Here is a 24339-nt window from a genome sequence, read left to right as displayed (position 1 = left end):
TGGTAGTTAAATGAGCCCTGAACATATTCCACACCAGTAGGCTACGTTCTTGACGAAGACCACCTGGTCGCCTACTCCATACATTATCAAGCCATAGCTTTACCCCTTCTTCATCCATCCAGCCTTTTTCATTCACATGTACAAAAACTCCAACAGGGAACTTGATTTTCGGCATTATTTTTCTTTTAAAAATAATCATTGGTCTTAGTTTGGCGCCATCAGCTGTACATGCTAGTGCCACTGTAAAACTGGACTTCTCATGTCCTGTTGTTTTAATTAACACTGTTTTTGCACCTTTTGGATTAACAGTTTTATTTCCAACCATATCGAAATTCATAGGAGTTTCATCCATATTTCCGATCTGACTTAACGCATAGGCATGTTTCTTGCGCTGTTGTATTACATATCGATGGAAAAGACTTACTTTGCCGTCGAGATCTGCAGGTAATTTTTGTGCAATTCTGGTCTTTTGCCTCAGTACCAGATTATGCCTTTCCAAGAACCTAGTACACCAGGATACAGTGGCCTTAAATCCTTTGCTGTGATCTGGGTTAGATTTGGCCCACTGAAGTGCAAACATACGTATTTTGTTTCGTGTCACTACATAACCATTTTGACGATGCTCATGCACCATGTCTGCTACGTGCTTTTCAAGTTCTGACCAATGTGGGGTGCCTCTTCTTAATGCACACTTACTCCTTGGCATACTCTTTAATGCATCTTCATTTGCTTTCCAGTCTCGGACCATCTTTTCTGTTACTCCATATTGACTTGCAGCAGCACAGTTATTATGTTCCTTGGCAAAGTTTACAACTTTCAGCTTGAAACTGGCTTCAATGTCCTTTTTCTTGCTGGAGCCATGATGGGGTCTTTTCTACCAGCCATTTGTTGTACACCCACTTACAGAACGTCCCTAATCTTTTAGGCCACTGGATGTGCGGTAATACAGTACTGTAGCTTCAGCTACATACAGAACGTCCCTATTATTACCTTTTAGCCCGCTGGATGTGCCCTAATACAGTACTGTAGCTTCAGCTACATACAGAACGTCCCTGTGCTGATACTGTATGTACTGCGCTGAGCCAATCCCGGCAAGCGGTGTATTCTATTAATGCATACAAAGCCTGCTCGGATTGGCAAAGGTTGTAATAGCCCACCTCTCTGACTCAGCCAATCCGAGCAGGCTTTGTATGCATTAATAGAATACACCGCTTGCCGGGATTGGCTCAGCGCGGTACATACAGTATCAGCACAGGGACGTTCTGTATGTAGCCGAAGCTACAGTACTGTATTAGGACACATCCAGCGGGCTAAAAGGTAATAATAGGGACGTTCTGTATGTAGCCGAAGCTACAGTATGTTTATACCCGGCGTATAAGACGATCCCCGATTTTTGGGGGTTGTTTTTTAGTATAAAAAGTCGTCTTATACGCCGGAAAATACGGTAAATAGTCATATAAACTTCATGAACATGTAGAATTAAATGGAACATTTACTGCTTTCATAATAGGGTCTCAGATCAGACAAAGCTACTGTACATACCAGGCTAAGAAACTGGATATGTACCTGGATTACTGGCACTGGCCTACTGAAAGAGGAACTTTCCCTGTGCCAATGTGCTTTACAATATATTCTGCTTAAATGTAAAGGGCCAGAATTTCAAAGGGGCCTCAAATGAGTTGCATGTACAGTTACAGTTCGTGCCCTGTTACTTGTCCATACAAAGAAAAGAATGAATTTACACTAGCAAACTCCGCTTGCACCACAATAACCCAGTCTCCCAGCACAGTTCCCATCGTGAGGAATGTCTGACACCTTTTATTCTGACATAAGCTGCTGTTGTGATTTGGCCCTCATGCGAAATTGCACAAGCACAAATGGGAGACCCTCTGCAAAAATCTAGCCCCCAGTCACATACAAAACCTTTCACGTTTCACACACATTCAGTGGTATCAGAGGGAACTTAGGCCAGATTCTGATTTCAGTCAGATCACTGCCAAGTGCCCACTCACTCAATTTATTTCAATGAGTTACCCAGGATTTACACGGAGGCCTGAATCTGGCCCTTTTGTTTGAACAAAGGTTTGTCTCCCACACACTCTATCTTTCGCCTTCTTCTTAATACACCAGTGAAGTCACAAAGCTAAATTTCCATGGCAAGAGACTGTGAGGTCATAAACAAAGGATTATGATTTCACTGCAGCATCAAGCAGATACAGTAGAATTGGGAGGGAGAAAGCTCTTAGTCAAACACAATTACATACAAAAAAATTAACAGCAGTAGCCAAGGGAATACAGAAAATGACCGACCAGACAGTCTGCTCCCCGTACGAAGATTTCTTTCCTTTGTTTTAAAAACATTGGTTCCAATGTACATGTCCCCCTATTAACCCCCCCCCCAACCCAAAAAACAAAAACAAGCAACTGCAGTGTAAGGCCTGATCTTGTTCCCATTGAATTCACTAGCAAAACTCCCACTGTCTTCAGAGGAACCGGAATCTCACCCTTAGAATAGAAATATTAGGGAAAGTTTTACTGCACCTACATGTCCTTGCTGAATAAGACCCCGTCCCGCCTTGTCACAAGCCGTCAGTGCAGGAATACTCCCCCATCCCCCCCCCCCCGGTAATAGGGATTTTTATCTTTTCCAAATGGAAAACATACTGACTTATTTTCCTTTAATCATCTTCTCAAAGGAGTTGTGAAAATAGCCTTAAGCCATGTTTAATTAGCAATTAATTGTTCACTCCCCAGAGTAGTCCCAAGACACTATATACAACTGGGTGTTCCATGGAGATTGCGCTGCCAATGGCATCTGCAGTTACTTTGTGTCGCAGTGCTGAGCAAAGGGTAGTGGTGGTATGTGCTCTGAAGAACCCTGAGGCTCCAGTATGGATGTCTCAAGCTTTACGGAGAGTGATTGTAGGAGAGGGAAGGAAGGAATACCGATTTCTCCGAATGACATGCCCGTTCTTTTGTCAAAACATGGGGTTAAATAAATTGTCACACATGAAGATGTGTTTTTACAGGATGGCTGGGAGTTTCCTTATATTTTTAATAGGCTCTCCTGCTGTGTCTGAGACACACTCACTGGGACTGGGCCCCATGTGAGGAGCTCTCAGTCACACCACAGCTGTCACGCTATGGTAGTACTAACAGGCTGAATTCTTGTTGCAAAATAATGCCTTGCCTTCTTTAAACAGCTTGGTCTATTTCCTTTCCACATTTATCACTGTCTCGCCTCTCCCAGGAAGTGATCTAGCACCAACAGCTCTTCAAAATAACCCTCTGAAACGTGTGTTGGTGAAAGCTGCCATTTCATTTGGCTGCATGTCTTCTGCCTAGATCTATAAAATTAAAATCTCCTGTCAGTATGTGTTCCTCCCATGGTAATGCTTCCTTCCTTCCTTCCTGTGTGATCAGCACATATTACAGATTGGATGAAAGAACAGTTTGGGCGGTGGGGGGGCAGATATCACATATATGCCTCCTAAAGGGGGGTGATTTTGCTTTCTTAGTCAATAAACAGATGAGACAGTGTTAGACACTTATCTGACTGTCACTCTGATTGTGTTTGGAGGGAGGGAAGACGGATCTGTATCCTGAATGAAGAGGAACACTGAGACTATGTGCAGACTTTAGGGCTAAGTTAACTATCCTTTCCTTTGCTTCATCCCGCAGTGCACCTGAGTAGATCAAAGTGATAAAAGTCATTCAGAAATGTCAAGGGGCAAGGCATAGGGCAGAAGTAACATGATGGCTACGATATGACTTCATACCAAAGTACTAGCCAGTAATCCTTGCTATAAACATCTCCCTTATAACCACATCTCTTCCCAACAGCCAGGCTTGGCTCCCAAGGGTGGCTTCACAAAGCATGCTCAGTGCATAAACAAAACCTATTACATGAAATAGCATTCTGGAACTCTGAAAACTGAAGAGGAAATGAGTGAGTGATGAAGCACTGCAGAACTATGAAATTCTACAGCCTCTTTACCATGTAAGGCTCTTTCTTGTTCCAGAAGGTGGAGTGTTTCTCAGAGAAAAAAAGAACAGGCCCATATTCCAGCAGCAGAATGAATACACTGAGGGACCAGTCTTTTCACAGGTTTAAGTCATGTGGCCTGAAGGATCAGTGCCTATCTTCTAACAAAATGCTCCTCTCCACTTACGTTAGTGGAAGAGAGCTTACAGCTGCAGACCCTGTTCTAGGATGTGTGTAAACAGGGAAGTAGCAGCTCCATGGCATGTTCCCACATCCCTCTAGCCCCATGGAAGCCTAATTTTAGGCTACAAAACAAACTCACATAAGTTAATGGTGGTCATAACTTGTAGGTGTTTCCCCTCCAGAGTTGCCAAAGAGCCGGAGGGGGCTAATGGATGTGGGCTAGGAAACAGGGCAGAAGCATAATGTCTCTGTGCAGATGACCCATGTCTCTGACAAATCCCCTGACATCAGCTGAATCTACTGCCACTTCTGAACAGTATCAGATGAGTCTGAGTTCCCAGCCAAGGATCAGGTCACACTTTATCATAACCAAATTATTGTCATTCATTCCTGCTAAAAGCCTGGAGCAAGTTTTAAACTGAAATGATTTTTGATCACTGGAGCTCACATATAAACACCCCCTCAACCCCACACACTCCTCACATCCCAAAGAGAGCACCTGAAGCCAGACAGCTCACATCTAGTCTTTGATAAATACATTATTTGCACCAAGTTTCAGCACAGAACAGATTTGTATGGCCACTTTATAATGAACTGCTGAAAAATGGACACGAATCACTTCAACAATACTAGCAGGTGCCACTTCAATTATTCTGTTCAGTGCTGCTAAATGTACCAGATACATGCATGGCAAAAATCCACCTTTAGTGTTCCATCACATACCTTGTGCATGCCTACTGAAGTGTCAAAATCCCACCGGCTAGAACACCACTGCTGCATTACATAGCACAAGGCGGCAGGGAGACGCCACAGCAAAGAGGTTAGGCCCCCTGTTACAGAACGTTACCCAATAAATACTCTTAATACTAAGCATCTAATAGCTTAAAATAGCTATAAATAACACTTTACACACTAATAGGTCCTCATGCAACCCTGTGACATAGATAAATATTATCCTATCACAGTGGGTCTCAAACTTTTTTACTGACAACCCCTTTCACATAGCAAGCCTCTGAGTGCGATCCCCCCCCCAATAAATTAAACATCCTCTTTAATATATTTAACACCATTATAAATGCTGGAGGCAAGTGGGGTTTGGGGTGGAGGTTGACAGCTTATGACCCCCCCCCATGTAATGACCTCGTGACCCCCGAGGAGTCCCAACCCCCAAACCCCTGTCCTATCATCTGCATTTTAAAGATCAAGAAATTGAAGGTTAGTAGGTTAGACTACTCCCTCTTCTTCTGGAGTGTGGGGCTGGTACTGGTCAATAAATTATGACACCTCCTGTGCCACTCACCAGCATCTACGTCCACTTGCCCCAGGAGGGAGGTAGCAGGAGCAAAGCACCCACTTACTCCTGCCCACTCAGGCGCAAAGTCGGGTTAGACGGCACAGGGGTGTAAGGGAGGTTCTTATTCCCATTAATGCTCCTTTATAGGTGTGTAGTCCAAGTCACAAGCTAGTGTAACGTTACTTGTCCTAAGGTATGCAGCATATCAGTGGCACAGCTGGCATTAGAATTCAAGAGCTCTGGCTCCCAGTCCAGTGCTCAGACCACTAGGAAACATTTCCCAATTGAGTTCAGTGCAATCACAATGTATCCTTCCCTGCTATTCATGGTCAAGTATAAAAATACCTTTGCTGATGCCCTGACATTTTTTGGTGTGTACAATTTTGTTCCCTTGATAGCCCTATGTTTCTGATCGCTCATGGCTGACAAACCTGGATATTTTTTTTAAAGCGGTATTCTTTCACTTCCCATTTTCAGGTATCAAAACACTCCCCTCATTTCCAATAACAAAAGTCTATAATACATCTTTCTATTTAATGCTGGTAACAACCTCAAGAGTTTCCTCCACCCATTAGTTTGTTTTACAGACAGGATAAATAATCATTTTGCTATTCTGAGTCCAAAATCAGATGTGGTCTTTCCTTTCCCACATGCTGATTATTGTAGGATTTATTTGTGTAACCTCAGCTTTGCTGAACTTGTTCTTCTTTTACACTTGCTGGGGTTGAGATATTCTCAAGTCTGATCTTTCTTTCACTGCTCAAACTGGTTACACAACTTTGCTCTATAGCAGGGGTAAGCAACCTATGGCACACGTACCGAAGGCAGCATGCGAGCTGATTTTCAGTGGCACTCACACTGCCCAGGTCCTGGCCACCGGTCTTGGGGGCTCTGCATATTAATTTAATTTTAAATGACGCTTCTTAAACATTTAAAAAACCTTATTTACTTGTCATACAACAATAGTTTAGTTATATATTATAGACTTATAGAAAGAGACCTTCTAAAAACGTTAAAATGTATTACTGGCACGTGAAACCTTAAATCAGAGTGAATAAATGAAGACTTGGCACACCACTTCTGAAAGGTTGCTGACCCTGCTCTATAGCATGTCTATAGCTTCTTTAATATTTGGAAGATTTACACATTTTTAACCACCTAACAGAACTGATCAAAAATATAAATAAAAATTAATTTTTGATGAAAAACAGATAGAAAATTTGATAATTTTTGTCTCTCATTTTCAGACAAGCTCTGCAATGTAGCCTGTAACCAAAATCTTGGTCCATTTTATAGCAATTTTTAGAGTAGATTATACTTAATTCTTGGCCAGTTTTCTAGTCTCTCCTTTTTTATTTGTTTTGTTTACAATCTACTCCAAATTTGGCAACTAGTTTACAATTTTTGTTGTGCTATTCTAGCATCTTGTCATGTTCCATCTTTATTCAGGCAATGCACTTGGCTACTTTTCGAGGATTACAATTAATATGTTGTTATTGTTACTGAAGACCCTTCAGACTTTGACTCCTACCTATTGGAGAAATTTGAGTTGTGTTTATGTATTTGCTCATAATTTAGGTTCTGTTTCCAATCTGTCACTTGTTAAACCATCTGCACCATCTGCAATAGACTTGGCCCCAGTTTGGCGGAATTCTCCTCCTCACAAAATTCTTAAGATTCATACTGCTGACACTATCAGTGCTTCTCTAACATTTCTGTAGTCTGGCTATCTGGGAGTTTGCATTTTTGATTTGTCGGTGGAGCTGTATCTCATTATTGACACATTGTAAAGGATATGGATCTATGTGAAATAGATTTCAAATGTAAAAACATCACAACTTTTTATGCCTTTGGAATACAACTTCACACAAAGGTTTAGATAAGGGGTAGGCAACCTATGGCACATGTGCCGAAGGCGGCACGCAAGCTGATTTTTCAGTGGCACTCACACTGCCTGGGTCCTGGCCACTGGTCCGGGAGCTCTGCATTTTAATTTAATTTTAAATTAAGGTTCTTAAACATTTTTAAAACCTTATTTACTTTACATACAACAATAGTTTAGTTATATATTATAGACTTATAGAAAGAGACCTTCTAAAAACATTAAAATGTATTACTGGCACACGAAACCTTAAATTAGAGTGAATAAATGAATACTCGGCACACCACTGCTGAAAGGTTGCCGACCCCTGGTTTAGATCATTCAAGAAGCCTGTGGATCATATGCAATTTAAAAGATGGAGGGAATGGGGAAACAAATGTCTGGTCCCTGTTCCATCTTGTGCACTATGAAACTCAAGGCAGGATGTTACTCTATGAGTGCAGTTACAAGATAGGTGCACATGTGGGTGAAATTAACTGAGGTGTAGGGGACCTGCACAAAATCTAAATACCTCCTCTGTTCCACTGAAGCCCTATTTTGAGGCCACTGTAGGTACCAGGATCCAGCTAGGACTGTAAGTGCCAAAATACCGGGCAAATATTCTGCTGAGATAAATTAGTAATTTATAGCAGCAGATGATCTGACCTGCCATTTAAAAGACTGTTTTGAGTTATCTGAACAGAAAATGTTGGAAATCTCACAGGAATCTAGCTTTGTGACATTTTCTAGCCCAATTATGTACCCAGCTGATTCATGTAAGTGACTAAACTTTTAATTCGTTATCTGAATGACTCATTGTTCTTCAAAACATTCTGCATTCCAAAGCATCAAGGCCTGGATTACTACTAGTAGAAAGTACCATTGCTTGAAGACTGTTACATGCTTCATCCCTATGCTGAAAGGAGCTCACACACTACCTAGCTGCACTCTCATATTGTTTATAATACACTGGCCTACTGAATTACTCCCCATAACAGTTCATTACTGCACAGAATTTCAAAGAAGTTAGATGATACCTTTCCCCTACTTATGCTTCCTCCTCCTAATCAACGTCATGTGTTCTGAGACTCAAAAAAAGCACCTCTCAGGATGTCAGCTTTTCCCTTTGGTCTCCTGGATACTGAACGTGGTAGATAATATTTCATTAGGCCTCTAGCTTAGAAGTGCACATTTTTCTTGCTCTCATGATACTCACAAGCGAAGAGAAAAGCCATTGACTCTGTGTACCACAGGTAAATAGAACTGCAGCTGCATATCATTCCCATAAATACACAGGTCAGAATTTTAAACATGAAACCTTTTTCAGTGGATTCAGCATTCTGCCTTTGAATAATGCAGCCTGTAAATTGAAAGTGCCTTTGAAAGATGGCTGACCTTTTTATTCTTTATTGTCTTCAATTAGTGTCCCTACATAATTTAATAACAAAGCTGCTATTCTTCCTATTAACTGGATGCCAGGAGGTTCCAAGCTTTTTGGACCTTCTAATCATCCTTAATTATTCTAATAATCTTTAAAATTTCTTCCAAGTTGTTCCCTCTCCCATGTATATTCACACCATGACTTTTAATTCCAGGCCATTCAATGGTCTTGCCATAAAAAGCCATTTGAAAATTCCTTTATGAAGAGTTTGTTCTATTTGTTTATCCAGTAATTAGACTGGATAAATAGGGATTTCTCCAAATACTGAATCAAGAGGAACCTTTTACTGGAGATACAAATAGATAAAAGATTAACCCCTTACAGTTTATTAGATTATAGTGGCTGACAAAGGTGACACTCAATTGGTTAACAGCTTTCCCTAACTTCTACACATTAAGAAATAGCAGTAAATACATGATTTAAAAGATCTCTAGGCTTTAATGCTTTTGTAAGGTTTCCTGTGCATGGGCTGGTAATTAATTATAGTCTTTCTATTTAAAACAAAACCAAAAAAACCCCAAAAGACACTTTCCCCCCTTCATAGTCAGTGTCACTAGGAACTCAAAATCATTTGGGCATAATCGAGAGACAGAATCTCACTTCATGAAATGAATTGCAAAAACCAATCTATATTGATGATTATGTGCCTACCTCTCACTCATACTGATCATCGGAGCTTTCAGTTGTAAGGCTCTGAGTGGAAGTAATTTATGTGATTTTATAGGATGGTTTCAACTGGAAAAAAAATCACATCTTTCTAGAGTACCACTCAGCTACACATAAAGAATGTTGCAGCCAGTTGGAGAGCCAATTAGACCTGACTGACCTATCTTGGCATTAAAAAAGCCAAGCACAATTAGCTCTGCCCTTACAAGACACACATTTTGTTTCTGTGCATGCATTTGATTTGGGAAGTTCTTCTTCAAGTGATTGCTCCTATGCATTCCAGTTAGGTGTGCGCGCCATCTCGGAACCTTTTTACCCTTTACCACAGCAGGGCGGGCCGTCCGCGCCCCCCCTGGCGCCGCGCCCGCGGCGGCGTATATACCCCAGCCCGGCCCGTCCGCTCCTCAGTTCCTTCTTTTCGCCGCCAGTTGGAGTTGGGGAGTGGGAGTGTCTCTCTCTCTACCTCTACTACTCTAGGTTTTTTTTATGTTTTTTGTATAGTTATCTATAGTTATAGTTTAGTTTAGTTTTGTTAGTTATAGTTTTTTGTTTAGTGCATGGGATTTGAACCTCGTGCTGGCCAAGCTGATGGGTTCTTCCATGGGGACAAGGTGCAGCCCGCCCCTCATCCGGCCTCCTCCCCAAGGGTGTGTCTGCTTTCCATCTCTCATCAGATTCTTCCCCGGTGTTCTTCCCGCCATGCCTCCCCTCCGCTCAACAGCTGCATGGAATGGATAGGAGCAACACATCTCGAAGAACAACAGTTACTACGGTGAGTAACCGTCTTTTTCACTGTTCATGGGTCAGCGTCATCCTGAGATGAGAGTTCTCAGAACCCGGCAGAAATGATTTCATAATACTGATTTTGACACAGCGAGCAAAACAGAGATTGGCCAAACCAATCCTTATAATAGGATTCCATGGAAATGGCATTTATTTAAGTTAGTTATTTTAAAAGCCACTTCAATTGCCAAATGATTTTGCTTATCACTGAATTAAGAGAAAATAATTTTTGTTTACAATTTCAGTTACTAGCATAGGAAACCAAAATGCTACTGGTTATAGAAACATAGATAAAACAATGAAGCAAACCAAGGAAAACATGGTTTGCATTTTAATACGACTGGAATGCATAAGTGCAAAAGAGCTGATTCATGAGGAATTTGTCCATTTTCTTTTCAAGGCTGTTCTTATGCACTTACTAATGCATAAATTGTTCCAATGCTCTTTAAGTCATAAAAATCAAATCTGTAGGGTAAGAATTGTTTTCCCTTGTCAAGTTGGGCACCCTGCCTAGTTATAGAAATGAAGACAATCAGCTTCCCCTCACCATGCCATCATGATCAAAGAAACAAGGATATGGAAAAAAAATCCCTCACTGGAACGTAATGTTATTCAAAGCCCTTTACAGACACTTCAGAACAAAGCACAAGTGCCTGATGTATTATAAAAATAGAGTTTCTCTATATACATAACACAGTCTTGGGAAAATATATATATATATACACATGCACGCACACTCTCTCAATTGGTTAACATCTTTCCCTAATTCTAATCTTCTAAATAATAAGAAATACCAGTAAATATATGGTTTAAAAGATGTTTAGCCTTTAATGCTGTTGTAAGGTTCCCTTCACATGAGTTAGTAATTATTTATAGCCTTTCCACTAAAATATAGATTTTTTTTTTCAAGACTGTTTTTCTGTCCAAAAAATGTAGCTCTAGGTTACCAAGAAGACCCTGAGTAAGGGTCAATCTCTCTCTCCTGCCCTGAAAAAAACCCTCACACCTCAGTTTGCAATATAATTGCAATTCTATCGCTGGTTCGGATTGGTCGGTGACATACCTTCCACTGGTTACTAGGCAACGCTATCAGCAATGCTGCATATGTGCACTGGACATTAATTATCATTTTCTGTTGGTTGTTCTTTTAAAATCTATTTATGTATTTATTTTAGAAGCATGAAACATTCATGACTCAAATTAGAATTTTTGCTGAAAGTGCAGTGTATAAGGACCTTAGTGTATATCAGAGTCAAACCCAGTGGTTAAATTCACCCTGTGTAGAGGCCCACTATTGAATTCCATCCATTACAATGAGGTCCAATCTTGAAATCCTTAAAAAGGTGCTGAGCCTGAAGGTTCACTCTTGATGTCCTGAGCAAAGTGCTGAGCACCCTTACTTGTCAGTGGGTAAAATGGGAGATGAAGATGTTTAGCATCTTGTGGATTGGACCCTCCATTCTGAAATCTTTCATAGGGGCATCAGTGACTTCTCACTCACCATTCTCTAGTACTCCTGGGAAAAGACTAGATTTCTCAGCTCCCAATTTTAAGCCTATTTCCCACCATTTTCTACTATACAACTTAAAGCACTATTCATGGGGAAACAATCATAGAATCATAGACCTGGAAGGGACCTCGAGAGATCATCTAGTCCAGTCCCCTGCACTGGTGGCAGGACTAAGTATTATCTAGACCATTCCCGACAGGTGTCTGTCTAACCTGCTTTTAAAAATCTCCAGTGATGGAGATTCCACAACCTTCCTAGGCAATTTATGCCAGTGCTTAACCACCCTGACCAGGAGCGACGCCAGAGTTTCTGGCGCCCTAGGCAGAATTCAGGGGGCGGCATTTTGTGTGCTCTCCACGGGGCGCGCGGGAGCTTCCGTTTCCACTCCCATCGCGCTGCCAAAGAAGGACCCTCCGCAGGCAACAGCGGCAGTCATTGAGCTGCTCAATTACCTGCCACTGTTTTCCGCAGCACGTCGGCAGAAGGTCCTTCTTCGGCGGGGCAACGGGAGCGGAACCGGAAGCTCCCGTGCGCCCCTTGGGGAGCGCACAAAATGCCACCCCCCGAATCCTGGTGCCCTAGGCTACTGCCTAGGGTCGCCTAATGGAAGCGCCGGACCTGAACCTGACAGTTAGGACATTTTTCCTAATGTCCAGCCTAAACCTCCCTTGCTGCAATTTAAGCCCATTGCTTCTTCTCCTATCCTCAGAGGTTAAGAAAAAACATTTTTTATTCCTCCTCCTTATAACAACCTTTTATTTTCTTGAAAACTGTTATCATGTCCCCTTTCAGTCTTCTCTTTTCCAGACTAAACAAATCCAATTTTTTCAATCTTCCCGCATAGGTCATATTTTCTAGACCTTTAATAATTTTTGTTGCTCTTCTCTGGACTCTTTCCAATATGTCCACATCTTTCTTGAAATGTGGCACCCAGAACTGGACACAATACTCCAGTTAAGGCCTAATCAGCGCGGGGTAGAGAGGAAGAATTACTTCTCGTGTATTGCTTACAACACTCCTGCTAATACATCTCAGAATGATGTTTGCTTTTTTTGCAACAGCGTTACACTGTTGACTCATATTTCGCTTGTGGTCCACTATGGCCCCCAGATCCCTTTCTGCAGTACTCTGTCCTACGCAGTCATTTCCCATTTTGTATGTGTGCAACTGATTGTTCCTTCCTAAGTGGAGTACTTTGCATTTGTCCTTATTGAATTTCATCCTATTTACTTCAGACCATTTCTCCAGTTTGTCCAGATCATTTTGAATTTTAATACTATCCTCCAAAGCACTTGCAACCCCTCCCAGCTTGGTATCGTCTGCAAAAGTTATAAGTGTGCTCTCTATGCCATTATCTAAATCACTGATGAAGATATTGAACAGAACCGGACCCAGAACTGATCCCTGCGGGACCCCACTTGTTATGTCCTTCCAGCGTGACTATGAACCACTGGTAACTACTCTCTGGCAACAGTTTTCCAACCAGTTTTGCTCCCACCTTATAGTAGCTCCATCAAGGTTGCATTTCCCTAGTTTGTTTATGAGAAGGTCATGTGAGACAGTATCAAAAGCTTCACTAAAGTCAAGATATACCACATCTACTGCTTCCTCCCTATCCACACAGTTTGTTACCCTGTCAAAGAAAGCTATCAGGTTGGTTTGACACAATTTGTTTTTGACAAATCCATGCTGACTGTTACTTAGCACTTTAAGAAAATTGATTGCTTAATTATTTGCTCCATTATCTTTCGGGGTTAAGCTGACTGGTCTGTAAGTTCCTGTGTTGTCCTTATTTCCCTTGTTATAGATTGGCACTATATTTGCCCTTTTCCAGTCTTCTGGAATCTCTCCTGTCTTCCATGACTTCTCAAAGATAATCGCTAATGGCTCAGATATTTCCTCAGTCAGCTCCCTGAGTATTCTAGGATGCATTTCATCAGGTCTTGGTGACTTGAAGACATCTAAATTGTCCAAGTAATTTTTAACTTGTTATTTCCCTATTTTAGCCTCTTCTGATCCTACCTCATTTTCACTGGAATTCACTACGTCCAATCACTACCAACCTTCTTGGTGAAAACATGCTGTACTTTCATTAATAAAAATCCAATTAGTACTGAAGGGCTGCATTATGTTGGCATATGATATATGGCAGCACTGATCTCTTGGCAGCTGTCTCAGGCAAGCAGGGATATGACGTATTTATGTGAACATCTGCTGTGGTGCAGACAACAAACACATGAAATCATTACAAACAACAACAGACATCTCACCTCCTTCTCCTTTCCATAGCAATGTTGATGTTTAACATATCAGCACTATCTCTTTTTAAAAGCAGAATTTAAACTGGATACAGTGAACATGAACCACTAGCTACTCCTGTTGCCCCTGTGCCCTCCTTTCCACAGCAGCGCAATGAATTTGGTCGGGGTTTTTAAATTTCCCATTGTTTTCCTGATTATTCAGAGCCTGAAATTGCAAACTATTCCTGCTGAGTATGGTGCTTAATATTGGGACTCGTCTTACTGCTGACAGTTTTCAGAAAGGATCAGTGATTTTGGGTGCCTCATCGTTCAGGTGCCCAACTTGAGACACCTTAAAGGGGCCTGAGAACCCATCCTCTGTAAAAATTACGCGATTTATGGTATCTGAAACTGGGTAACACAAAAATGGATGTATCCCAAAACATTAGTCACTTTTGAAAATCCAGGCCAAATTTTACTGTGATATACTGTCCAGCTTAATAGGCAGTATACCATCTGCTTCAGAAAACCATCTTTTTCTGTCTTCTTTCCTTCTTGCTACTGTATTGTCTTCATCTATTGGCAGCCTGTATTATCTGTAGCTGGGCATGTACTATTTTTTGAAAATGTTCACTTAAATGCAGTATTTGCTTCCAGGCAGGGGGCATTATCTAGCTGTCATTATCCTGTCTATGGGTCCACTCTCATAGCATACATGCACATTCATTCTTCTTCTAAGAATTTTCAAGAAACACTGTAGGATATATGGTTCTTCTAATCCTCATAAATCTGGAATTACCCCAGTTATGAAGCACAGACATTATTAAAAAGGAATGACTGTGCAACAATCTCCCAAACATCACTGTCTCTGCACGGACAATTTAATTAACGCTTTGTGCATTTAGTTATAATTAGTTTCTATCAATACAGAAGATATAGATTTAAAAAATTCTCAGACTGCACTAATCAAAAAGTATCTCAGCATTGCTACTTGGGGATTAAATTGAGTAACAGATTTTATCATGCTAGAAGATATGAGAATTATCCTACAAAGCAAATCCTCATCTTCATAAAGGATCTTTGTGCCAGCAACTAAACTAAATTGACTAGAAGCAGCAAAAACAGAGTATGATTACAAATGAATCAATTTTATGTTGGTTATACAATACCATACTTTTCTTTTTGTCTTGCACCTTGCTGCCTGAATTAGAAAATTTAAAAAATGGAGTGATGGGGAATTAGAGGATAAACAAGAAACAGATGAATTTTAAATTTGCTACACTTCCTCTTCATCTGCAGAAATACAGCCCAATTCTGATCTCACTTATATTGATATAGATCAGGAGTAACTCCACTGAAGTCAATGGAATTTTATGGTCCAAATCCTTAACTGCTGTAAACTGGCATCGGTCTATTGCAAAGTTGCCAATTCTTGCAATTTTATAACAATTCTCCTGACATTTTGCGTTTTTCTTAAAGCCCGTAAGCAGTCTATTAGCTAAGAATCTCAGCTTTCATTTTTAAAATAGTAAATTTTTAGCCCATATACTTGTACATAAAAGTTTTAAAATGTGAATTCTAAATGCAAAGAATGCAAAGAACAAGAACCCCAAATTGTTTTTTGTAATATCACGATTTTCAAGCCAGTCTCATGAATTTGTGGGACCTGACTCATCATTTTTGAATGACTAAGGTTAGCAATACTGCTATTGGCTTCAATGGAGCTAGTGGATTTACGCCAGCTGAGGATCTGGCCCACAGCAGGAAAGCCAGTGTGGAGAAATAAATACTAATTAAATTACTGATCGTCGCTTATTTTACTTTCAAATTATTTTATAATAATTGTTTGTACTCCTCGTGTCTGGTTCCTAGCTTCCATTTTAAGAAACTTAGGGCCTGAGGCGGCTCCAAACAGACAGGTTGTGCCATTCCCTTTAATCAGGCAATAGCTGTTGAATCCACATACAGAACACTGGTGATGTCAAACCTTTCTAAAATGCTACTTTCTACATTTGCAGAATACACCTAGCACTGCAATTTTGTGATAGCAATGGCTGATGACTCAAAGCCAACTGGCTAACAGACAAGCCATATCTTGAGGCAAGGGGATTAAGGCATACTGAAAAGGGTAAGGCATTTTTTGACCTTCTGCTCCTTTCCTGCATCCCTCTGCTCTGGAAAGATGAAATTCAAACATGACCTTTGTATATTTCTCTCTCACGCACCTGATTTGCACTCCTTAGCAGACACATGGAACAAGTGGAAGTGAGACAGATTCAACAGTTTGAATGCAATTATAGCAAAGAAATGGATAGCTCTTTGAAGGGCACAGAGTCATTCTTCTGCATTAGCAAAACTAGGACAGAATGAGCATATTTACTAACTCCAATGACCTACTTTCATGATGGCTAAATAAAAGGTTGTACTAAGAGTGGGACACTGTAAAAAGGAAACCTATCTTGAGTTCCACACTCAGAGGAAAACTCCTGCCCTGACAATACAAGGCAGTGAAGGGAGAGGAAGCAGAGGAGAGCCAGCTATTGGAAGGGCCTTAGCTATCCTGCCAGCACAGCAGACTGTGAGGAACACACCCTGGTGTACACTTTACTGCAGCTCTCAAAAACATTCACTGCACTTTGTGTACTGCCAGCTGCAGCCTGCACAATGGTGGCTTGGCCATACCCCTGAGCTGATTGATCACACTCCCTTGGGGCTGTGGACCAAAGCAGGAATCCTATGCTAGTGCTGCCTCAATACAGTAGAGGAGCCAGGGGAAATAAGAGGCTCCCTGTGCCCTCCCTGATCCAAGTACACCTGCTCTCCACAGAGAAGGATCTAGTCCCAGGAGTATAATCACTTGCTGGACCTAGGCATGTGATTTGCCAAATCCATTATTAAGTGAAGATGGTAGAAAGCTGAAGATCCCTGTGAGATTCTGCAGGGAAATTAGAAAATTTGTCAGAAAAATAATCATTTGTGGGTTTGGTTGGGTTTTTTTGTAGCACTCTCTCTGGAAGAGTGTGTTTCTATGAAGTTGCTACCGTGTTTCCAGCTAGCTCCATCTTCCAACTGTGCTGTTCATCTTCTCTTCTGCTTGTACACCAACTGCCTGGAAAAACGCTGCAGGTTGCCAATAAGCACAACTGGGAGCCGACAAGATGAGAGCAACTTTAAAGAGTCAGACACCATGCTGTCCTCTGGCTGACATGCCGCTCGAGATTAATAGCAAAGCTTTGAACAAAACAAGGCAGCGGGTATTTGGTAAAAATGGACCTTTCCTATAAATACTACACTGTGTGATCACCTGATGTTGGGATGACCTTAAGGTTACTTAGTTGTCATTGCAGGATGAACAACACGGCTCAGTATCATTTGATTTATAAGCCGTCTTGCATACTAACCTTAGGGTAACTTCTTAGCCAGTGCAAGCAAATGGAGTGCCACTGAAATTGATGGAGTAACACCAGGGCTGAATTTGGTCCAGGCATGCAACACTCAGTGAGGCTGGCACATTGACGATTGTTGACTGTGGTTATTATATTCATTCTCACTTAGGCTAAACAAACCAACCCCCCAACAAACCCCCCAAACTTTTATAAATTAATTTTGCATGCAAGGAAATTAAAGGTTTATTTCCAGGAACAATTCTTAAACTGGACGCCTTATGTATCTTAGTAACACTGCAGGCCAGATGCTGGGTTACAGCAAGGCTGCTTTCAGCTGCCCGAGGATTCTGGTTGTAGAGCCAACACACCTGGCTCTAGCAGGATCACCTCAGTGCAAGGGGAGTGCAGAGCTGGCACGGAGACTCCTAACCCACCCCTCCCCCTGCTGTGGTATATGGGGCCTGGCTGGAGGAAAGGGGGGTATTATTAAGATGTCACTATCCTGCACAAATCCCCGGAATTTGTGTCCTGTGGGGCTGTTGACTGATGGTGTAAATTAAATCGGCACTCAGGCTGCACCTTCCCTGCACCATGATGTGTGGCTGGCACAGGAACTGACTGTGCCGTCTCCATTGCCTTTATGCTAGTGGGGAGGGCTCTTTCACAAAGGAAATCTCAGCTGCCCATTTATGGCGGGAATCTGTCCTCTGTGCCACATGAGCAGAACAAAAGCAGATGGAGCAGACTGGGGAATCTGGCCTGGGATTTTCAGTGACCAGGCCCTCATTTGTACTTCTTACCCAGAATCAGAATGGGTCAGAAATGCAAATGGGTCGGCAAAAACAGTGAAAAGAAATGGGTTTTGTTTGGTTTGGCTTTTTTTTCCCCCTTTGCAGAATTTTTCTAAATGAAAAACCAAAAACTGAAAATGTGTGGTTTATAAAACCAAAAATTAAAAATAATTCATGTTTTGCTCTTTGAAAACTAAAATTCTTTTGGGTTTCAGTTTTTCAAGAAAGAACAAAAAATGTCGTACTAAAACTTTTTTCTTGAAAACTTTCATTTAGAGATGGGCCATTTTTGTCAAAAAAAAAAGGTTTGAAAGTTTTTGACTAGCTCTGCTCAAAAGACGCCACTTTATACAACACCCAAGTGAGGTACCATTATTATCCTCATTTTACAGCTGTGGAACCGAGGCACAGAGAGGATGTGACTTGCCCAAGGTCACACCAGAAGGCTGAGAGAGAGCAGGGAACCCCATGCTAGTGCTCTAACCACTGGACCATCTCTCAGCAGCAGACTGTTCTCTAACACCAGCAATTGAATATTTACTCAGAGGAAAGTGTTCCCCATCCAAATCCACAACTTTCTTCAACACCTCAGTGGTCCTTGGATGTTTGCCATGCAATTACTGACTCAGCTTGCTGTTGCTCCCTTTATGAAATCAAAGAGACAAAGACAGTGCAGCTGCAGACATTTAAAATATTTGTTGAAAATCAGCATACTTCAATCCAGGATCTGACTTTTTAACTTGTGTTCTTTAAACTTCATTAGCGCTGTCCCATCTCAATGGGCCAAATTCTTTACTGACTTTCACTCTGAGTAATCCAACTAAAGTTAATGGGATTGCATTGGTGTATATCTGTGCAGTATATGGCCTATGATCTATATTAAACTAAAAGTAGTAAGAGCTGTTAATAATTTCAGCACCACTTTTTATAATTCTTCTACTGCTCAGTAAAATCCCTCCTTCAGCACTTTCCCTCCTGATTTCATCCCCCTTCCAAGTCTCTCTCTGTTGCACTGTTAACAGGGGTTGGTATAATGTAAAACATTTAAAGCTTTTAGTTCAGCTAATCTCAGAAATCTTGGTGATATGGTTGTTGCTTCACATAAAACATTTTTTCCTTAATGCACTAATTCCAAAGGGTTGGCGAGGCATTGCATTAAACCTGCTTGTTTAATTATTATTAATGTGGTCTTTTTATTTTCTTTATAGAGGTGGAGTTGATTGGCTCAGGGAAAAGGAAAATTACACATAATTTGTCTTCCTTTACATTTCCATTGATCAATCTGCACAATATTATCCATTTCCCATTAATTTTCTATTTGTAGACTACCTTATTTTTTGAGCTATGGTTAGTAAATTGATTTGCTGCTCTTAAGCAGTTGTTTCTGTTTACAACTTGAGAAGTGGAATTAACAAAACATGCTTGCCATTTTGTTCTTGTCAATGACACTTCACATTAAAGGATTTTTATGGTCAATTTTTTGTTTATTGAGTTTTCTTTCTGTAACAAGAACAAGATATAATAATGTAGGGCTCAATCCTGCATTCCTAAAACTCCACTACAGATCAGGCTCTAGTGCAGTGGTGGGCAACCTGCAGCCCACGGGCTGCTTGCGGCCCACCAGAGTAATCTGCTGGCAGACCATGAGACAGTTTGTTTACACTGACCGTCCGCAGGCAGAGCCGCCCACAGCTCCCAGTGGCCGTGGTTCACCATTCCCGGCCAGTCTGTGCCCACCACTGCTCTGGTGTCCTGTTCCAACAAAGCATGTGCTTCACTGTAAGAATATGACTAGTCCCACTGAAATGAGTGAGACTATTCATCCACTTAAAGCTAAGCACATTCCTATGGGCCTTCCTGGATTGAGACCTAAATGTATCCATGGTAAAGTAGCAGGGACTGTTCCAAAGAACCAGTGAAGCCTCCTGTTGACTTCACGGGGCTTTGGACCAGGTCCATGATATAGAAACAGATCATGGGTCTTTACAGCAACACCACTGGGGACAACAAAAACAAAAACCCAACAAGCCACAAATACCTTTGTTTAAATTCACAATGTGGTGATTACAGCATAAATAAAAATTACCTCAGAGCCTACCCTTTTCCCTGCCTCGTCTTCCATTCCCACCCCCTACTTGTTTTTAAAATACAACGACCTTCTGCTCAAGTTGATCAGAGACCCTGGTTATCCAGTGTCATTACCGCAAGAAAATAAAGGAGAGGGCAATTCTTTCTGAAGCATCACAGAAGAGGCCCCTGAGTGGATCAGGAGATAATCTGTTAATTTATCAGATTGTTCAAGCATAATGCATACAAATGATAGTATGGGTAAGAAAAAATGCTGTTTTTCTATGAATAGTTTCACATAATACTGCCTTTCCTCCTGAGGGTTGATTAAAATGTAATTTAAATTGTTTCAGTCTTGGAGCTTCATTGTCTATTATCTTGAACCAAGCCTGAGGCTCCCTATTGTGAGGATGTTTAACAGCAGAACATTAACTGATCCTCTGACTTCTATTCTGCTGCAGCAAAAAATTCCATCTTCCTCAACCAATCATGTTCACTGGGGAAAGATGATGAACAAAGGCAATATTTGTGCCAAATGAGAGTGAGCCAATTATTGATCCACATTTATTGCTGCCAAGTTTATTTAGCAGAAAATACCATTGGTCACTATTATAGTCCATTTCAGTGGACAAAAAAATACAACAGCAACAAAAATGAGTGAGCTTTTGGTTTTATTCATGTTTGTGTTTTGCCTGAAAAATAATATGAGTTGGCAATGTTTCTTGGCACCAACTATAAATTAATGCTTTTACTATTTGTTATCTGCAAACAACTGTAAGTCAATTTTCAGGTGGCAATTTTTCTACACTTTTGTGTGTGCAATTAAATAGATTTTTTTAAGGGAACAGTATCCTTCAGATATTCTGATCCATATTTAGATCTTTCTTTTTTCTACCCACATTGAAAACCCAAATCACTTGGCAATAGATATTTCCAAAGAAGACCAAGAGGTAATATTACTTTCCTCAATTTAGCAGCATGCAAATGATGCCATCCCGTAAACTGCAATTTCAGGATTGATTCCTATCTGATCAGATACCCATGATTTAATTAAAATTGATTATAAGGCTGCCACTCTAGTAAACGAAAACCTTACAGCACAAATCACCAAGGTTTACAGTATCAGAGAGGGTCTGTTTCCTCTCTTCCTTCATTCCCATACAAAGCCAGAGAACCTGCGCTAACTTTTCACCACAGGTCTTAGCATACTGTATTTTCATAGACACTTTGCACTGCTAATTGCAAACTAATTTCTAAAATTAATCATATTACTGTTATACATCTCAAAAAATTATATTGATTTCTTAGTCGTAGGTTTCCAATTTTGCTCAGTGTAAGAGTATTTTCACCCCAAAGCGATTGGGCCAGATTCTGATCTAATTTATAGCATCATTACACCAATGCATCTCATTCATTTGAATGGAAGGACACATGATTTATACTGGTGCAAGTGTGATTAGAATTCTGACCTCTGTGTCTTATTTGCAAACTAAACATCATTCAATAACTCTGAACTCTTCAGAAGCACACGAGAAAAATGCTTATTTCTTTCTGTCACCTCTGATATCAATTCATATAGTAGAACTAAAAAAAAATCCGAGAGACATTTTCTCACATTTTTCATCTAGGTATGATTACATTGTTTTCTACTTTCCTGAGATGTACTCCTGATAACGTGATTCCCTTTACACCCATGTGATTAAAGAATGATGGAGACAGCTCTACCAGAAAGAAGCCAGGCTGATGCCATGTTATTACATTCGATGCACGGACCATGGTAGAACACATCCTCATTTTCTTACATTCAGAGAGAGACATATATTGAATTCCAAGCCTTTGGGTTGCCATAAGGTTGGTTTGTGGGGGTAATGGGGAGGACGTTTCTTGCCCCTGTACATACTCCCTCAATGCCCATTTTATGATATTTCTATTTTAATTTCTTGATTTGAAACTAATTGCTTTGAGTGTTTGTATTCTACAGCCAAAGCAGGCTTTTCGTCAATCATTTTAAGCATTCACTGAGTTAACCTAACTTCACCTCAGCTCACAGGCAAAAGTATTTGAAGAAAGGTTTCAAGGGGGATTTTGAAAATGTTGTGTCAGTGATTTGGTTCTCCTAACCAATTCTTCTGCAGTAATTACAGCTGACAGCAGGGGCCTTGAAATCTGATAGTGCTGGAAAACTGAGAAGTAAGCAAACTGAGGCAAAGCAAGGGGGAACTAAATGGATAAATCCTCTTCTGTTGCTTGTAATTATGAGTTTAAAATGGGCACCCTGACCTCAGAGTTATATATGCATAGTTGATAGTGTTGCAGCATTTTGTCTGTCAGATCCTTGCCAATCTGATGCCTAGGGCCAGTTTCTGATCAGTTTTCCATGTGCAATGCTGGAGTTACTCTAATGATGCTCTGGATTTACACTGGGGTGAGAGAAGAATTTTGTCATGTAATGCGATCAGAATCTGTCTGTAATCTCCTGGAAACGTTTGTGATGTAATAATGTAGGGCACAGTCAATCACCTGTCCTTGTAAGATGAAGACCTCTGTATTGCAGTTGTTACTTCCCTCCTCCAAGGAAAGATGCCTGGCAATTCAGCACAGAAGCCCAGGGGAGTCAGAGAGCCAGATGATTCTGGGAGCAAGTGGCTTTTGTACTTAAGAATGCAGCCAGGAGCTATCTAGTCAGAAGGTCTGGACACTGAGTAAAATACATCCCTTTGAAATCTGCTGCAGGAGCAACTGCATGTGTTGGGGTTTGACAAAGGGAAACAGGTACCAGTATAAACACCCAAGAAGTGAAGATGAGGACCTATCTAGAAAGCAGTTTTCCCATCTACAAATGAAGAGAAATATATAGCCCAAACAAGCTGCTGCTGAGTGTGATGTGAATGTTTAGATGGGAACTACTGGCATTGTGTCTTATTTTGGAAAGTTCCAGAAATTAAAGAAACATTCAGAGTCCTGGCACCTCTCCAACCAAAAACCTCAAATTAATTGATGCCCGTTTGTCTGCAAGATGTTGGACACAAAACAAGCTGTAAAGAAAGCCATGTTCATACATCTGACAGTGTGTGACTTTGTGGGTAAAAAATTAGAAGTGCTGTGCATGGTTCTGCCATGCAGCTCCCGCTGAGTTCAATAAGAGTCGTGTGGCTAAAACCTCATATGCTGCTTTGAAAGAATACCCCATAGGACCTGAGCAAAAATGGCTTGTACTTGATTTTTTTTTCCTCCGCTGAGATTAATTAAGATCTTCTAGGTGCACAAAAGAAAAGAAGACAGAAGGCTTGCTCACCAGATGATTTTTTGTAAGTATTCACAGCTCTAATTATTTGTTCATTTATGTCTCAGATACAGTCAAAAGAGAATTGTGTGTGTGCGCACAGACACACACAGCGTCACCTCAAGTTAATCAATTCAGGAAACACTTCCAGGCAATCAACACACAACAACCAAGGCTGAGGACATTCATAATTAGGGAAAGATCCATTTATATGAGCATTACTACAAATCAGCCTCACTTTGACAGAGGCCAGAAAGCACTTTTAAAGAACAATCGCCTTTATGCCATAACATAGATACAGCCTGGGAGCTTTCAACTTCCTTTTGTTATCCAAGGGCTACTTCCTCTGCCTGACGAATTCCACTGAATAACACTGAGATCCTGTGAACAAGAAGCAGCCACTCCCTTCTTGCAAGATAAACAAAGACAGAACCACACTGTTTTACACTAGCTGAGGAGTTTTAAAGCTCCAGGATGGTAAATCAGTGTGGGAGTAACACAATTTAAATGAACTACAGATTAAAAATCAAGATCTAGCTAACCTTTTCTTCCCCCTGGGGGCTGATTTGCATAAGATTGATTAAAATGCATGCATGAGCTTTATGAGCAGTTTAAAGGTTTATGAAATATCCTAATGCTCTCAGCATCCAGACAGCTAATTTAGAATTTTTGCCATGGATTAGCTAACAGCCAATCCAAACTCACCTTTCCATTAACCCACACTATTAGATCAGCAAAGCCTTATCTCGGGGTGAATTCTTTGTCATGCTCACTCATTTGGATTCCAGAGCTAAAGTGCCTGGATTACTGTCCTTCTTTGTTACTTGGGGCCGTTTTAAATTATTTGAT

The 24339-nt window shown here is 40.8% G+C and overlaps 1 protein-coding gene across 5 annotated transcripts in view; it reads right to left on the bottom strand.

The window, feature by feature from the left end:
- Positions 1–24339, bottom strand: part of TMEM108 (transmembrane protein 108) — a 239179-nt gene that overhangs the window by 55468 nt on the left and 159372 nt on the right. Inside the window, exon 1 of one of the 5 annotated variants that reach the window (XM_039527738.1) lies at positions 8361–8458. The exons of the other annotated variants lie outside the window; for them this stretch is intronic. The gene's annotated coding sequence lies outside the window, so the exon portion shown is untranslated. Of the gene's footprint in view, positions 1–8360; positions 8459–24339 lie in introns of those variants that run through there. 5 annotated transcript variants of the gene reach the window in all.

Source organism: Mauremys reevesii, linkage group 2, assembly GCF_016161935.1.
Source record: "Mauremys reevesii isolate NIE-2019 linkage group 2, ASM1616193v1, whole genome shotgun sequence".
Lineage (NCBI taxonomy): Eukaryota > Metazoa > Chordata > Testudines > Geoemydidae > Mauremys > Mauremys reevesii.
Note: the sequence above shows the minus strand (reverse complement) of the source record. Positions and strands in the feature narration are given on the sequence as shown.